This window comes from Microcaecilia unicolor, chromosome 4, assembly GCF_901765095.1.
Source record: "Microcaecilia unicolor chromosome 4, aMicUni1.1, whole genome shotgun sequence".
Taxonomy (NCBI): domain Eukaryota; kingdom Metazoa; phylum Chordata; class Amphibia; order Gymnophiona; family Siphonopidae; genus Microcaecilia; species Microcaecilia unicolor.
Window position 1 is genome coordinate 58,290,118 of NC_044034.1, and position 18,666 is coordinate 58,308,783.

At 43.6% G+C, this 18,666-nt stretch overlaps 1 protein-coding gene across 1 annotated transcript in view; it reads right to left on the reverse strand.

Annotated features, from left to right (window-relative positions):
* Positions 1 to 12,176: 12,176 nt before the first annotated feature.
* Positions 12,177 to 18,666, reverse strand: part of SLC35F2 (solute carrier family 35 member F2) — a 75,230-nt gene continuing 68,740 nt past the window's right edge. Inside the window, exon 9 of the transcript XR_003941882.1 lies at positions 12,177 to 12,187. The gene's annotated coding sequence lies outside the window, so the exon portion shown is untranslated. The remainder of the gene's footprint in view (positions 12,188 to 18,666) is intronic.

Genomic DNA, 18,666 nt, shown 5'->3' on the forward strand with positions numbered 1-18,666 from the left:
GCAGATAAGGGAGAAAGTTAAGGAGCAAACAATTATTTATTTATTTTAAAATTTCTAATCTGCATACAACTAGGCAGAATACAGGAAAAACACACATAATCATAAAATCACAAACAAAAGTCACTGCTCATACCCAGTCCAGCACAAAAGTATCAACCCCATGCCCTCACAAACAGGTTTTCAAACCTTTGAGAAACTGTTCCAGAATTCTCTCTGAGCGCTTAAGGTCCAACCCAGAATTCCAAACAGACTTGGAGGGTAGGATCTTCAAACTATGGGAAATAAAAGGGCTGATTAACTTACACCAAGTATGTGATAAAAAAGGACTGTGTCCCTTTACAGAGTTAAAATACAAGTGCAACATGATTTTGGGAAAAGAGGAATAAAGTAGTTATTAGGAAAGCATTACACTGCATTTGAATACTCCTACTACTACTACTAACATTTCTAAAGCACTGCTAGGGTTACGCAGCGCTGTACAATTTAACATAGAAGGACAGTCCCTGCTCAACGAGCTTACAATCTAAAAGACAAGTGTACAGACAAAGTGGGGCAGTCTAGATTTCCAAAAGGTTAGGTGCTGAAGGCAGCATTGAAGTGGTGAGCTTTGAGCAAAGATTTGAAGATGGGTAGGGAGGGGGCTTGGTGTAGGGGTTCAGGAAGTTTGTTCCAGGCATAGGGTGAGGCGAGGCAGAAAGAGCAGAGTTGGTGGTGGTGGAGAAGGGTATTGAGAGGAGGGATTTGTCCTGCGAGCGGAGGTTACGGGCGGGAACGTAGGGGGAGATGAGGGTAGAGAGGTAGTGAGGAGCAGCAGACTGAATGCATTTGTAGGTAAGGAGGAGAAGCTTGAACTGTATACGGTATCTGATCGGAAGCCAGTGAAGTGACTTGAGGAGAGGGGTGATATGAGTATATCGGTTCTGGCGGAATATAAGACGTGCAGCAGAGTTCTGAATGGATTGGAGGGGGGATAGATGGCTATGTGGGAGGCCAGTGAGGAGTAGGTTGCAATAGTCAAGGCGAGAGGTAATGAGAGCTTGGACGAGAGTTCGGGTGGTGTGCTCAGAAAAGAAAGGGCGAATTTTGCTGATGTTAAAGAGGAAGAAGCGACAGGTCTTGGCAGTCTGCTGGATATGCGCTGAGAAGGAGAGGGAGGAGTCGAAGTTGACCCTGAGGTTGCGGGCAGATGAGACGGGGAGGATGAGGTGTTATCAACTGAGATAGAGAGTGGGGGAAGAGGAGAGGTGGGTTTAGGTGGAAAGACGATGAGCTCGGTCTTGGACATGTTCAGCTTCAGGTGGCGGTTGGACATCCAGGCAGCAATGTCGGATAAGCAGGCCGATACCTTGGTCTGGGTCTCCGCGGTGATGTCAGGTGTGGATAGATAAAGCCGGGTGTCGTCAGCATAAAGATGATACTGAAAACCATGAGATGAGATCAGGGAGCCTAGGGAAGAGGTGTAGATTGAAAAGAGAAGGGGACCAAGGACAGATCCCTGGGGAACTCCAACAGATAGCGGGATGGGGGTGGATGAAGATCCATGAGAGTGCACTCTGAAGGTGCGGTGGGAGAGATAGGAGGAGAACCAGGAGAGAACAGAGCCCCAGAACCCAAATGAGGACAGTGTGGCAAGAAGTAAATCATGATTGACAGTGTCAAAAGCGGCGGATAGATCGAGGAGGATGAGGATGGAGTAGTGGCCTCTGGATTTGGCCAGGAGCAGGTCATTACAGACTCTAGAGTGCTGTTTCTGTCGAGTGTAGAGGGCGAAAGCTGGATTGAAGTGGGTCAAGGATGGCATGAGAGGAGAGAAAATCAAGACAGCGGCTGTGAACGGCATGCTCAAGTATTTTGGAGAGGAAGGGTAGGAGGGAGATGGGGCGGTAGTTGGAGGGACAGGTAGGGTCAAGTGATGGTTTTTTGAGGAGAGGTGTGACTACGGCGTGCTTGAAGGTGTCAGGGACGGTTGCAGTGGAGAATAGTTCTGCTTATCCAATAACGAAGAACAGGGTCAATAACAAAAATATATGATGTACTGGAGGGGAGGTGCCCACCCTCCCTAATAAAATGGCCCACTGCATTTCTCTGGGAGCAGCAGTCCCAGCTTTTCCAGCACAGAAACTTACAGTGAAACTTGATAATTTGAAAGGAGCAATCCCTTAACCGTCTCTCCCCTATTCTCAGCTCTCCCCAACGCAATTGCTCTACCTCTGAAAATTACAGCCTTCTACTGTATTCCCACCTCCCAAAATGCCTCCATCCCCAAAACTATCCCCTTCAAATGCCCTATCACATAAATCTATCATCCCCTAAACTGCCCTAACCCCACCCCATAACTGCCCTACCTGCTCCTAAATTTAACCTCTGCAACTGCCCCATCACCCTCCAAATTGCCCCACCCCCTAAGCTCCCCCAACTGCCCTGACCCTTTTAAAATACTCTCTGCAACTGCCATGACCTTCCAAACTAACCCCTACCACTTAAAGTACTTGCCACAACAGTCCCAACACCCTCCAACTGCTCTCACACTCTTCAAAGCTACTACCCTGCAACTACCTCACATCCCAAACTGCTCCACCTGCAAAACTACCCCCAAGTAGCTGCTCCACCACCTCCAAACTGCTCCTTCCCCTCTAAGCTACCTCTTACACAGACATATAACTACAAACATATAGAGTGGGGTTAGAAAGAATTCTACGAACCATTTTCTGATTATTTTCCACACACTCATTCCTCTCTCTGTTGCTGTTATATCACATCCGATACATCACAGCATCCCAGTGACTCTCTCCTGCTTGTTGAGATCATCAGATATAATCACTCCCCATTCCATTTCTGTTTGGTGGTTGACAACACCTGATTTCCACATCTGTCTTCAGTGTTCCATCCTCCAGAAGTATCAATTTCTCTTATAAGATCATCTGCAATTATACAGTATGTCTTCCCTATCAGCTCTACTAAATAGAACCGGCCCCAGAACCAATCCCTATGGCATGTCACTGGTCACGCTTCTCCTTCCAGAATGAATTGCATTTGTAACCAGATTCCAACTCAAATTTACCACTTTAGAACCCAATCCTAGGCTGTCCGACTTTTAGACTCTTGAAATATATATTATTGAAAGTCTTACTAAAATATAATGTAAATCAGTTCACATCTGAAACCAATCAGATTTGTTTGGCATGATCTTTTTCATTTACTTTTGTATTAGAATGTTTTCCTGAGTTAAACAAGTTATACAATGCAGTTTACAAAAATAAACAAAAGAGCAATACAAAAACATATCTGTCATGAAATGCGTAGCCACCCACCTGGGATTACCCCGCAGCCACTTAGAGAGTCTATCCCCAGCACAGCGCGGGACAGTCTTATCCCTTATTTGTTCTGTTTGTCTGGCCTAGTTAGATTGTAAGCTCTTTAAAGCAGGGACTATCTCTTCATGTCCAGTGTACAGCGCTGCGCACGTCTAGTAGCGCTACAGAAATTATAAGTAGTAGTAGTATGATAAGCCTGTTGCCGTGCAATAACCCATTAGTAAAAGGGCCCCTAAGGGAATTAATGTGCACTAAAATGCTAAGAAAATCCATAGGTATAAAGTGGGCCTTATAGCATTGAACTTAACGCACAATAAGGCCCTAGCGCACACATGAAGACCCTAACATTGCTTGATGAATTCCCTCCAAAGTGTCACATATAGGAGAGCAGGAAGTTGGCTCCCAAAGTAGGATGGTTCCCAAATTTGCATGAAGGGTTTCTTCTGCTGAGAAAAAAACCCCCAAAGATCCCTAAGTATAAAACAAATGCATGCCTGTTCACAATGGATTTGCAAGGTATGACAAATGAGGTCTAATATAGCGCTCTATAGATCAACAGCCAACAGGGGCTCTGGGAGCAGTGTAGAGAGCTTGTTCCCTGGAGGATTCTGCTGGATCTGTTTGCATTATTTGTCCAGGCAAAAGCATGGCTGGATCACGAAGGAATTCACAGCTACCAAGCCTCAGTGTCCTTTAAAAAAAAGAATATATTATAAGCAAGATTGAAATTTTCTAATAGAAACAGAGTATTAGAGGCCAGTTGAATTAACAGTTTGACTTAAATGTATTCTGCTAGTCAGGATAATTGTGGGGAAATTAAATGGTAGCAGACTATTATTGATTGGATTAATTGGGGAGGATTTATTATTTTGTTTGTCTTGTGTTTTGTTTTCTTTAAAATTGAGACAATTTATAACTTCTTGAACCAAATTTATAAATCAGGCAAAAATAATGAAATAAAAACATATGCAAAGAAACAACAAATCATTTGCTTGTACAATTTTGAAATGTAGCATCTTTTAAGCAACTTTTTAATTCCTTGCAATTTTTTTAAATATTCTTTATTTATCTTGACAAGCATCACATACATTTCTTACCAGCAATCAGAACTTTACCATATAATAGATCCACTGCTGGAAACACACAAAAAAAGACAAAACCTTCTATAGAAGTATACACAGAAATTCTGAGGCTGCCCCTAACCTGCAGCAAATGACTCAACATGGCTGCCAGCTGCATAGTTAGATGGGTTCTCTGGCTGGGATCAGGTGATGGCCTAACCTTTAGCTCCAGTCCAATTGGACCCAAGGGAAATCATGAGATGGATGTTGACTCCAGGGACTAAAGATAGGGGGTGAAGGGGGAGACCTCTGCTCGCCTATTCCAGTTCTAAGATTCCAGTTCTTCCAATGGGAAATCTGGTTCCTGGATATCTACGAAGAAATCATTTATCATACAATCATGCAATTCTGCCAAACCTTCAGCTACTGCATGTTGATGTTTCTGAGCGTGCCTTACCTTCAATGGCTATCCTTGGAGTGCCACTGTCTAGGAGACTATCTAGCTGTTGGCAACTCAACCACACTTGATCAAGTATGGGTTAATTCATGTCTCCACAATCAACTTCTCACTGTGGATGTAGCTCCAAAAGTGTTGGAGGGCCCAAATGGTAGATAACAGTGCCTCCTCACAATCAGAGTACTTCTCAACTTTTGGCTAGCATAAATGATGACCCACTTGTCAGTGTTGTACTTCTGATACAAGACTGCGCTCATAGACTGTTCAGAAAATCCCAGGTAAATGAAGAACTCTCAACCCCCTTCAAGGTACCTAGACATGGAAAGCAGCTTAGCTGATCCTTCAGCTCCTGCATGGCAGATTCCTGTACAGGACCCCACTTCCAAGGTTAATCTTTTTTCAGTGATTTGAACAAGGGTCTTGAGATCTCTGCATACTGATCCATAAACTTTAGAATAATTACATATTCCTAGGAATGAGCGTAGTTCAGTGAGATTGGTGGATCTTTTCAGCTGTTGTAATGCTAGGACTCTGTTCTTCTGAGGTCACAAACCCCCTGCAGATACTTCATATCCTAAGTAGTTAAGCAACCTACACCATTGCCCCTTTGAAAGGGTCAATTTCAACTGCTGGAAAACATGTTCTATCTCCATCAGATGATCCTGGAAGGTGGACTTTTGATCAAGATGTTATCCATATAGACCAAAGGTCGACTTGCTGTAGGATCTGTGGGTACTTGGGTGACATGCTGGTCAGTGAGTCCACTGTCATAGGAATTCACGGTGAAGATTGGCTAACTGAGCATGCACGGGAGAGCCAGCATTAGCGGCCAAAGTGCACCTGCTGAATTAAATGCTGCTTGTTCAGCACAGACACAACTCAGGCAGGAGACATCTTCAGCTGGTGGGGGCTTGGCATTCCCACCAGCAAAGATAATATTTTATTGCAGTAGCGGCTGCGGGGGAGGGGAAGAGGGAGAGAATATTGGGTCCTCTCAGTCCACCTTTGGGAACCCCAAAAAAATTTGCTATGCCCCTAGTGTGAGACATACTTCCAGGGAGTGAGCCTTGAGTTAGATAGTTACTTATATCTATTAGGTTAACCAATATTTTAAGGGCTGCTAGGTGCTGTGGTGAAATATTTTTTTTTATGTACACCGTTATTGCTTGTTTTGCCCTGGGACTTTTGTTTTTCTCAGTGAGAACTTCATGCAAACTCTTACATGACTATACAAGCAGAGCTGGTGCAAGCATATTAGGCACCCTAGGTGAACCTTCAGCCTTGCGTGCCCTCAAGTTTGAGGCCTGTAAGCTTTTCAACCCCCACCCCTTCAAGATTTTGATAAACTCAATTATCATCACCTTAAGCATGCAATGACCCTATAAACATGCATAAAGGCCTATCATTTTACTTTAATTACAGCTGCTTCCCCCCTTTCCCCCAGAAAGCTGCCACCCTGGCTCTGCATATAAATGACCTCCTGATCTTTGCAGTCTTAGCAATTCTTGACAGCTGGGAGGTTCTTCTTTGTGTCAGTCAGGACTAAAGAAGTTAAACCCACCTCAACTCAAAATGGACACATATTCTGCCTTTCCCCAGAAAAGTATAATAAGGGTCAACTTTCAAAGCCAATTAACCAGATAAGACAGCCTCTTGTTCTGTTAACTGGGACTGAGCAAGACCTGTGGGAATATTCAATGGCACTTGATAGTGCCTCTGAATATCCCCTCTAACCACTATAGCCAAAAAGGGTTACTGGTGGTGGTGGTCCAGGGCGTAGTCAGCACTTAACCAGATAACTGCCGATATTCATCCCTTAACCAGTTAAATTAACCAGCCAAATAGCAATCCTATCTTTGGCCAGTTTAACTTAACCAATTAAGGGCTAAATATCAGCACTGAACCAGTTAAGTGCTGGCTGCACATACCAGATATTTAATTCTGGTATCGGGGCATGGCCCACCATTCAATATCCAGGCATAATTTCAGCAGCAGTAGTCAGCAGACCAAATATATATTCTTACCTCTGTAGATAGATTGGTACTGGAGCTTCCGCAGTTGTTTAGTTAAAGTAAGTCTTAATTAGACAGGGGTCGATATCCAAAATGATTTGACCGGCCAGAAACAGCTCTAGAAGTAATAATTTACGCTTTATTAATTTTCCTTTACAGAGAACAGTCTCTCCTCGGGAAATGTTAAAAACTTATCTTAAAGAGGTTTTGGAGGTTGGGGAAGATAATATCCTCTCATTCTCACAGGTTTATTACCTCCCCATTAAAGGTGAAGAAAAGCAACAACCTCAGAATAATCAGGCTCTAGATGTTTCAGCATTGCTGGAAACATCAGACTTGGAACAACTAACAACAACAACTTTGGTGGCTACAGTTGCCTTAACTCCAGATAAAATTTGGATTTTGAGACTATTTTTTCAAAATAAAGAAAAGTCTTTTAAAGGTTTTAAAGTCCGCATTTACCCGGATGTTTCAAGGGATACCCAAAAAAGATGTCAGCAATTTCTTCAATTGAAACCACAAGCACTCCAAATAGGAGCAACGTTTTTCCTTAAATACCCTTGCAAATGTCTGATTAGATACCAGTTGCAGAAATATGTTTTTTTTTAATGAACCTTCTCAATTAGCAGCTTTCATATCAACCAGACAATCAGTGGGAAGTACTACCATCTAGTAATAACTCTTAGTAATAATTTAAATCTGTTACCCATTCAGATTTCCTACGTTAAGTTTGATGATGCTTTTCTCCATTCATTAGGTATCTTGGATCCACATTCTGGACTTATGTGAAGTTAATAGATACAATTTTTCTTTCTTTTCCTTTTCATGTTAATTTACATTATTGTTTATAATTAACCGAACTTTTCTGTACAAGTACATTCGCTTGTTAAAAAAATGTAAATTAATAAAAAAAATTGTTTTAATTCAGACAGTAGAAAAGACTGTCCAGTTTAAAAACTCATCTGTTATATTTTAAATTGACAAAACAGAGAAAAGTTAGGTTTACAGGTTCCTTCCCACTGCCACCATCAGATGTTAACGCTTTCGCATCCATAGTATGTGTAAGCCTATAGTGTTTCACTTGCCATAGATGGCAACTAGGGCATGAAAGGGTTAACCTTCCTTTGCCTACAAGAGGGCATGAATCTGATTACCAGTGCAAGGTCTTGCTGAAGATAGGAGAGACTTGGCACATATGCAATCATTACCATTCTCATCTTCTGGGGGAAAAAAGATCTATGTGCAGTGTAAATGAAAATCTGTTCATAAAATCTTTCCTTTAAATGTTCCTTTTTTGAAAAAGGTCCATTTTAAACTTCTGAAACTAAAAAGTATAGCTCAAACAGGGAAATCAAAGCATCAGTTTGGTTTGTAGACTAGCTAGTTTGGCTTTTTTTTTTTTTTGTACCCTGTGCTTTCCCACTCATGGCAGGCTCAATGTGGCTTAGGTACTTATTTGTACCTGGGGCAATGGAAGGTTAAGTGACTTGTCCAGAGTCACAAGGAGCTGCCTGTGCTTGCAGTGGGAATTGAACCCAGTTCCCCAGGACCAAAGTCCACCACTCTAACCACTAGGCCACTCCTGAGTCATCTCTTCCTTTTATGACAGAAGAAACATGCAGGCACCTCTTCTTTCCCTCCCCCCTTTGTACCAGTGGTGTAGACACAAGGGAGGGCCTTTGGGGCCTGGAACCTCAATTTGGGTTCAGGCACCCAAAGTCTGCTGGTTTGGCTTGCAGGGGTCCCCAAGAAGACCCACCAGCAGAAGCTTTCCTGCAGTGATATTCGCCACCACAGTGCCTACCCTGCTTCCCCCTCCCTCATGTGCATGCTCGGTTTTAATGAAATTGAGCATATGAGAGCTTCGCACATTTTGCTCTGCCTCCCCACCGCTCTCCATCCTCACCGCAACCCCATATATTTGGTCTGGCGGGGGTCCCCCAGTCCCGCCAGCAGAAGCCTTCCTGTAGTGGCTACACCTCTGCTTTGTACCATCTAACCCTTCTCCCCCCAATAATAATGCAACCAAACACAGTGGGTTCAAATGAGGCCAAAGCTTTATGTACACCCCCCCCCCCCCCAAGTCAGCATGTAATACCTGACCCAGCCTTGGGTCCTTTTTCCTCCCCAGTTTTCCAGTGCCATCCTCCATGGAGTAAGAGACCAAGCTGGCCACCAAACCAATGTGACTAACCCTCAGCTCTACTGGGACCTCAGTGTTGTGTAATGTCCAGGGCTTTTTTTTGTGGGGGTACTTGGGGGCACTGAGTACCAGCACCTTTTTCATTGTCTGCTAAAATTGACCAAAGGAACCCCAAGTTTTAATGAAAGAGCTCAGGCTCTACATACCAATTCTGCCTTGTCATAGGTTCTGACTGGTTGCAGGGGGCCTGGCTATTGTGGGGTGGATCCCTCAGTGATCACCCCACCCTTGAAGGGTAGCCTAGCATTTGAGTACCGGCACTTTTTTTGCTAGAAAAGATGCACTGGTAATGTCCAATTCCTCCCTCCCTCCACCCACAAACACACACACACACCCCTTCTCTGAGAACTTCTCCACTGTCCCAGTCCCAGAGGAGTCCAAATAGTGACATTCCTACCATCAAGCAATGCTGCAACCACCCCATGTAGCACCAGCGGTGCTCCTGGATATGCTTCCCTTGTGTGTTTGCCAGAATTTCTTCTCCTCAGGCTTGGTTGTTCCACCCTCCTTCCCATAGCTGCAAAGAGTAACAACTTTCAAACAACCTGGGACATAATGTAAACACCAATAGATTAAAAGAAACTCCCCCCTCCTTCGGTCAGTTGAGAGGGTGATCGTGGCATTATGCAGAATTAGGCTCCCCTTGGCTGCATTTATACATGACACACCTACTGAGATCTCAAGTTCCTTCCCTGCTCAGTCAGCAAGTGCAGGATTCAGATTAGGGTGCAGGCTCACCTGCATTCACCCATTCAATGCACCACAAGCCTTAAGGCCCTCTGGAAAAGGGAAAGGAGTAGGTATCCCTGGCCTTTTAATTTCAACTGGCCAAAGTGACCGGCCACTTTCCTCTCATCTGTTGGGTGTATTGTCCTTGATTTCTCTTGTCAAAGGGCTGAGTTTCATTCCAAGTTATTAATAAATAGAATACAAACTTCTGAACCATCTGTACTTCAATGAATCAATCTAAGTGCAAGGACTTGATGGACAGAGTGGATGGACCGTACGGGTCTTTATCTGCCATCATCTACTATCTCTTATTTGTCCTGTCTGTCCTACTTAGATTGTAAGCTCTGTCGAGCAGGGACTGTCTCTTCATTCAAGTGTACAGCGCTGCGTACATCTTGTTGTGCTATAGAAATGATAAGTAGTAGTATATGTTACTATGACTATGCTGCCAAGTTGTAATATGAAAAGAACTCTTTCATGCAACTTTACATGTCTGCAAATCATGGTGCAAAGTTTCAATTGTTAGTTTTTTCCTTGACACAGTCAGGGTTTGGACTCAGATATTACTATGGGACAGCAGCCTCACATGCATAACTAGTTCAGAAGCATATTGACATTGTGCGGATTCAAAGAGACAGCTTCTGAGCTGCATGAAACAGTAAATTACAGAACCCAAGAAGAAGGGGAGACCTAATAAGGAGCAGCAGATAACAGCTGCTAGTCTATAAAAAGGGACCTCTAGAAATAGAAAGCACTTTCTCTAGCTGTTCATTTAAGTGTCCTCGGTAAGAGACTCAAGTTTATACATGCAGAATGTATGATTTACGTTTACCCCTGTCATTAGATATTGAGATGCAGAGACCATTCTGCCAGCATGTGGCATACAGTGCACAATACCCAGATTAACTGCAGAGGTTGGAAAAAGGACTGTACCTTGTTGAAATTTTGCACAGTTTAACAGCTTATATATATATGTAAGTCACCACACACCCTTCTAACAGCGAGGGAGCTAGCTAAGACAACTTGTTGCAGCCCTGGGAGTCCCCTGTCTCTTTTTGGCAAACACCCAGAAGAACAAAAAGTCTCATTGACTGCTTGAAACAAATAGTACTCTCTACTCCAAGGCAAAGAAGCCATAAAGGTATATGCTATTATCACCCAGAGTTGGGAAAACATTACTCCTTAATCCTCAGTTCTCAGGAGTATGACCCCCAAATCAGGGGAGAAAAGATAGCAGTACCTTCCTCCCTGCTATAGGCCTAAAACAAAAAAGAAAAAGGGAGAAGTAACTCAGTAGTCTAGCACTTCCCAATACTTTTGTGGCTATGACCCCACGATTGTGGCCAAATAAAATTGTTTGACCCCCCAGACGTGCAGAATAATGATGCACCTATGGAGAGTCAACCTAGGCCATGACCTCAAATGTGGGTTTTGTGATTCCATTTGGCGTCCCGACCCACAGTTTGGTAAGTTCTGCAATAGCCCCTTCCTTCGAGCCAATAATTTTTCTTAAATGGCACCAAAGCTCTTACTTGTTGATGTCACCCCTGCATACCTATGCAGGGAAGAGGTGAAAAATATCTGCTCTCTTTCTGATGGGTTTAGCACAGTCAAATATCAAGAGATTACATACTTTGTGAAATACAACTGCTTGGTTTTTTGTCACTCCTTTATTTCGTCAATTACACTGGCTGCCAGTTCCTTTTAGGATCCAATTTAAAATTCTTGCACTTTTAAAGCTCTTCGTGATGGGATTCCAGGCTATCTTTCTAACTTAACCGTTCCATATGTCCCTTCTTATACGCTCCATTCTTTGAATGACCACCACTTAGTCCTCCCTCCTCCTGCTCAGGCTCGCTGGGAGTTGACTCACAAAAGTGCATTTTTTTTTTTCTGGCACCTTTTCTGTGGAATGGTTTGTCTTTGGGACTTCGCTCAGAAAATTCGTATAAACAATTTAAAATTAATCTGAAATTTCTTTCTATGGAAAGCATGATCAATTGCTGAGTGCTGCATTTTGGCTCAGTGGATTTACTTTGATGCAATGGAGGAATTATATGCATGAGCTATTCCAGATGGACTGCTCATCTGTTGACAATCGTAGTCATCTGTTTAAGAGGCAATTTCTTATTTGTGAACACTCTTACCGCACTAGTTTGTTAATTTGTATTGAATTACATAGAAATTTGAATATTGCTTAAGTTAAGCAATCCTGTTTCACTTCCCATTGTCTTTTGCTTTAGTGTTCTGCTTGGGGTGGGGGGGGGGGGGATGTGTTTACTACAATAGGCTGCAATTGATATGTACGCTGTAGCTTTTGCTTTTTGCATTGTGTACTTTACAATTGTATTCTTTGGTTGAAAAATTTAAATAAACATGTTTTTACATAAAATTAATCTGAAAACACATCTCTTTTCAGTGACTTTTGGCACTCTGTGATGCTGATCAGCTTGATGGCAGCAGCAGACACAACAATATTATATTAAGCACACAGTTTTGCCTTTGTTCTGATTTTTTTTGTTTTGGATTTTTTAGCATTAGATTAGTTCCTTGTATGACTATGTTTCTTTCCTCTCAAGGTTATTGGAATTCCTTTTCTGCTATTAATTTGTCTTTTGAGATTAGCTCATGTATGTAAATCGCTTAGACTTACTTGGCTTGTCCAAAATTTGGTGATTAATCTAAATTTCAATAAACGTAAACATGTCTAACTTCAATCTGACTCTTCAGACTGTTACATAGTAACTTGCTTGATCTAGTCAGCAAAAATTCAGAGGGTACTGCATGCCTTCTTTCCCCTTGCTTTCTCTGCTCTGGTCCAACCCCTGGTATTAATGGGAAGAAATTAAGAAGTTAATGAGGCCTTTGAGCTTGTGCTTGCTTACTCATCTTGCATGTTTTCCATAGTAAAAGCCTGTTCAAAGGAGGGAGTAGAACTGTCACTTAGCCTGTGAGCATACATCTACCTATAGGCCCTGTGCTGCTAACTTCTTATTGCCATCATGAGTCAGGCCAAAAGAGAGGAGGGGAGGACCAGGGAAGAAGTGATATGGTTAGGACCTGATCAAAGGGCCACCATGCTGGTCACTTCCCACTCCCAAGGGATCCCTCCTCCTAAGACTGCCAAAATCTCAAAGCCACACTGAAGAATGATACCTTGTAATGTAGAGAGGTGTGCAATGCCTAGGGTAATTATTTACACCTCACTCTTTTTCAGGTTCACACTATTAGCTGGCAATAAGGCTAAGAATAAATATAGTTCTAAGAACACAATGATTTATTATAGGATGGCAAATGCAGCAAGCATAAGCATAACTTTCCTTAGCAGTAGATGCATTACAAACTTTATCTTATAACAACTAATACATTCTCTCTAATGAAATGAAACAGATTATCAGATTGCCTGACTCACACTTCTGGAAACCATTTATTCATTTAGATTTTGCTCACACCTTGTTCAATAGTAGCTCAAGGTGAGTTACATTTAGGTACGCTGGATATTTCTCTGTCCCTGGAGGGCTCATAGTCTCTAGGTTTGTACCTGAGGCAATGGAGGCTTAGGTGACTTGCCCAAGATCACAAGGAGCAGAAGTGGGATTTGAACTGGCCACCTCTGGATTGCAAGACCGGTGCTCTAACCACTAGGCCACTCCTCCACTCCATCAAGAATTTCTGTTGCAGGACACTAATGGATAGTCATAACACCTTTTGTGGGAGATGAGATGCAGTCTCTGGCTCCTGATCCATTAAACAACTCTTGATCCGCAGTGAGGATGGAATAATTCTCTTTACACTGGATCTAGCCAACCCTGTTGTACATCAAGCTGCATGTGTGAGCCTAAGGCTGAGGCCTCAGTGGCAACCCAAGGGCTAGATAAGAAAGTCCAATGTCCTGCAAAGTCTATGAGTTTTTTGGGTGTTGCCTTGTAGGGCAGCACAGCAACAGTTATGTTCATACAATTTGGACAATAAACTGTGGAAGAGAAGATGGAAAACAAGCAAAATCCTTTTCTTTCTGCCTACAATTCATTTCAATCTGTATTATCATTGTTGTATTCAAATCCTTGAACACTGGAAACAGTCTCTCTAGCTGGGGAATGGGGGTGTCAAAGCTCACCAACATTGACAGAGTCAGAAAGACATTTGGTATCATGTGGAAGTCAGATGAACCATGTCCTCGGTGATGGGAGACAGAGGGCAGACGAGAAATGCAGGTATGCCAAGGCTAGTTTAAGATGGTGCAAACACTGTTGCATCTTCAAGGCCTTCACAACTAAACTCAGATTCACAACATGTACACAGCAGGAAACAAAGAACACTGAGGTCCTTTTACTAAGCTGTGGTAAGCACTTACTCATGCTTACTGCAGCAAAAAAGGGCTTGCTACAGGGCATGCTCAGGCATCCCACAGTAATATTTGCATGTGTGCACATTACAAATAAATAATTAAAATAAGGTGGGAAAATGTGGGATACAAATGTAACAAATAAATAAATTACTCACATGCTAAAAAAAAATTACATTTATTTTTTTAGTGCTGGAGGCATGTCTGGGGGTAGAAAGTGGGCATGTTCTGTGCTAATTAGTTATCACAGCTACATTGCCGCCAGTGGCATAGCTACGTGGGGCCACGGGGGCCTGGGCCCCCGTAGATTTGGCCCTGGGCCCCCCTGCCGACGACCCTCTCGACCCCCCCTCCTCCTGTCGCCAACCCGCCGTCGCCTACCTTTGCTGGCGGGGACCCCAACCCCCGCCAGCCGAGGTCCTCTTCTTCCGGCGCAAGGCTTCATTCAGTTTCTGAGTCTGACATCCTGCAACGCTGGCTGATCTGCAAGGCTTCGTTCTGTTTCTGTGAGTCTGACGTTCTGCACGTACAACGTGCAGGACATCAGAAACAGAATGAAGGCTTGCGTAGGAAGAAAAGGACCTCGGCTGGCGGGGATTGGGGTCCCCCACCAGCCAAGGTAGCCCACGGCGGCGGTGGGGGAGGGTTGGCGATGGGAGGGGGGTCGAGAGGGTCGTCGGCAGGGGGGGGTCAAAGTTGTTGTTGGTGGTGGTGGCGGCAGCAGGGGGGGGGGTTGGCAATGGCGGGGGGGGGGGGCTAAAATGTGCCCCCTCACCTCGGGCTCTGGACCCCCCCGAAGTCTGGCTATGCCCCTGATTGCTGCACACTAACCGATTAGTATGTAGTTAGGAAGTGAGCCCTTACTACCTTACATAATGTGTGGCAGTAGGGGCTCGTGCTAATGACTACGTGCTAATGGCAAAATTAGCGAGTGGCCATTAATACAGAAAAATGGCCATAGTGCGCGGGAATGACCCGCATAAGCATGTACTGAGGCCACTTTTTACCGCACTTTGGTAAAAGGGTACCAATGTCTGTTGGCCAAACTGTGATGTCAAGCTTACAGTTCTTTGCAGTAGAATTTGTATTGGTTTGCTTCTGGCCTCATTTGCACCTAAAAAGGCTGGTCAAACTTTCAGTGGATTGGATGTTGCTCTGATGCCACATAAAAGAGACACAAAAGCTAACCAATGTAAGATGCCAAAATTCACAGCTAAGTTTTGCTGTTGTTGTTCAAGTAAAGCATCCCCAACATAGCCAAAGCTATTTCTGAAGGTAAAACCTGTGGAAATTGCCTAGCTGCTATGCAAGAAAAAGTTCATGAGTTGTGTACCATATGCACTTTTACCCACACACTGCAAAGGGGGTGCTGTTACATCAGTGGAAGCAACAACACATGCAGTTTTGGACTTTCAAAACTAGTGGCAACTCTATAACTGGATGCCCCAAGTTAGGTGCCTAGATGAAACACATTAAGCACTAGTTCTATAATGGCATCTGGGCACCAAGATTCCATTAGAGAATACCAGCATGTTAGAATCTATCCACCTACATTTAGGCACGCCCACTCACACCATGTCACTAGCAGGAGTAAATATGTGCACCTAAATGTGACGCTTTAAGTTACGTGTGTAAATGTTGGTCTCGCCCATGCTTATCCACAGGGCTGGCCGAAGGCAAGATGATGCCCCTCCAGGTGGCGTCTACCTCGTCATATTCCAAACCCGTCAGCATCAGCGATTCTCATACGCTGCCCTGCCACCCGCCTCTTCCCTTTACAGCAGCTGCCTGCGCCTCTGATGAAACAGGAAGTTACATCAGAGAGGAGGCTGCAGTAAAGGGAAGAGGCGGTAAAGGTGCTGGTGGCGGCAGGGCAGTGTATGGGAATCGCTGCCGCTGCTGGGTTTGGAACATCACTGTGACAAGGTAAAACACCACAAAGGGGGAGATGCCGCTCCTAAAGAGTGCCGCCTGAGGCCCCCGCCTCAGGTGGCCTAATGGTCAGGCTGCCTCTGCTTATGCCCTGTGAATACCTCCTTGCATTTATGTGCTAAGTGATTTGCCCATGTCATAAGTGTACACTTAACAACAACGTAAGTGCTAGTGTTCTATAAGTGTGCAAATAGTGCTTACATTTAGGTACCAAGTTATAGAATGAGGGGATAAGTGCATTGTTTTGCCTGGAAAGAAAGCAAAACCTCTGCAAATATTATTCCATATCAATGATCAAAGGTAAACAGTGCATGTAGCTGCAGTTTGTACCAATTCAGTTTGATTATCAGGGGGTACAAGAGAAATATTTTCATTATATGTTCACTTTGTTTTTTCATTCTGTTCACTATCTAGTGCAAGCTAAACAAAACAGCACATGCTAAACCTAAATTAAAATTAACAATATGAAGATTAAGCTTTGTACTAATTATTGTCCCCAAAGTCTTTATTGGCATGCACCTTAGTAAAACAAATAAGTATTCACTGTAGGCTTGGATCTTAAGACAAAGCTCTAAATCTGCTCAACTCTCCAAGAACAAGAACACAATATACTTCTGAAATATGAGAAGATATTATGATACAGTTCATTTGATACACCAAGAAGTGTTCCCTACGAAGGAAGATGCTGTTCAAGGAGTAGGGAAAGGACGTGGGACAACCAATCCAGGCAGGACACCAAAAACTGAGTAGATAAAACCTTTATTACCAATGACCAGTAGATTTTATCTACTTAGCATTTGTGTCCCACCTGGATTGGTTGACCCCCCATGTCCCTCAGCTCATCCGATGTCACAATTCTATTCAGTAAATAAAGAAGGCAATCTTATTGTCATGAAACATACCATCCAACCCAGAAACATAAAAGCATCAACAAAAACAGTAAAGTATAGATACCCTCTTTTACTAACCTGTGTTAATCTACGTTCATGAACATTAATGTAATTTAGAACATGTTAAATAAGGCAAACCTCAACATTCTCATTGGGGTTGTTTACTAAGGTCCCCGTTTACTAGTGTTAGTAAAAATTAGCACATACTAACCATGTAGATGCCTATAGGAAAATTATGGGCATCTACACGTTTAGCGTGCGCTAATGTTTAGTGTGCACTAAAAATGCAAACCCACAGTGCTTTTCTTGTAGAAAAAATGGTGCCGGTACTCATTATGGGCGGGGTCACCACATATGGCTCCACCCCTATGATAGCCACACCCACATTAGCCACACCCCGTATACCAGCCATGGCGCAAATAAACAGACATCATTGAAAATATTATACTAGTATAGGAGAAAAAAAAATAAAGTGATTTTTTTTCATTATAAATAATTTCTGTAAGCTGTTACAGCTCCAGTATACCCAGTGCAAAATAAGACAGCAGATGTAAATTCTCAAATTGGACATATTCCAAACACTAAAATGAAAATAAAATGATTTTTTTCTACCTTTGTTGTCTGGTGACTTTGTTTTTCTAACTATATTGGTCCCAGTCTCTGATTCTGCTGCTCTCTATCTGATCTCTTAACTCTATTTCCAGGGCTTCCTTTCCATTTATTTCTTAACTTTCCTCCTTTCTTTTTCATTTCTTGCCCTACATCCATAAGTAAAAGCTGGGTCCTCCTCCGTGGAATTGACTGGAGGAGGTATAACGTAGATCCAGCTTTTGCCTATTTTTCTCCATCTATGTGCAGTTTTTCTCCTCTCTTCCCTTTCCCTCAACTCCATCCATGTGCATCTTCTTCTTTTTTTCTTTCCTCCCCTCCATCCATGTCCATCACTTCTCCTCTCTCCTCCCCTCCATCCATGTCCAGCATTTCTCCTCTCTCTTCCCTCCCCTGTATCCATATAATTCTCTATCTCCTCTCCTCCATCCAAGTCTAGTATTTCTCCTCTCTCCCCGCCAACCCCTCCTTCCATCCATTTCCAGCAATTCTCCTCTATCTCCTGCTCTCCTCTCCATCCATTTCCAGCATTCTTCTCTCTCCCCTGCACCCTCCGAAGCCGACATCGATACCGGCGATGACCTCAGTACTGCTGGCTCTGCCGACGTCGAAGGACCGGACGAGGCTCTGAACAAAATGTTCCACTGAGCCAATCTCGCCGTCTGGGTCCTCTTCTTGAGCTGGAGGCACAAAGTACAGGCGTTAGGGCGATGACCAGCCCCGAGAAACTGAAGACACAAAACGTGCCTATCAGTGAGCGAGATCGTCCGGCTGCACCACGTGCACTTCTTGAAGCTGCTGGCAGGCTTCGATGACATGGGCGGAAAAATCGCGCCGGCGAGGTCAAATGCGATGATGCCTGAAAAAAAGGCACCAAAAGAAGGGGAAAACCCCGCACGGGCGGCAAAAAAAGCCGCTCACGCCAAAGAAAGGAAACTTACGGGGAAAAACTCGAAAAAGTACGGGAAACAAAAACTTTTTTTTTTGAAAGAAAAACACGAGAGAACTCGAAGAAGATACCGAATTAGGCAAATAAAATGCAGCGAAGAACGCAGTGCGGGCCTCTCTGGGGCACAGTACGACCGAAACACAGCCATTCCAAACCATGGAAAAA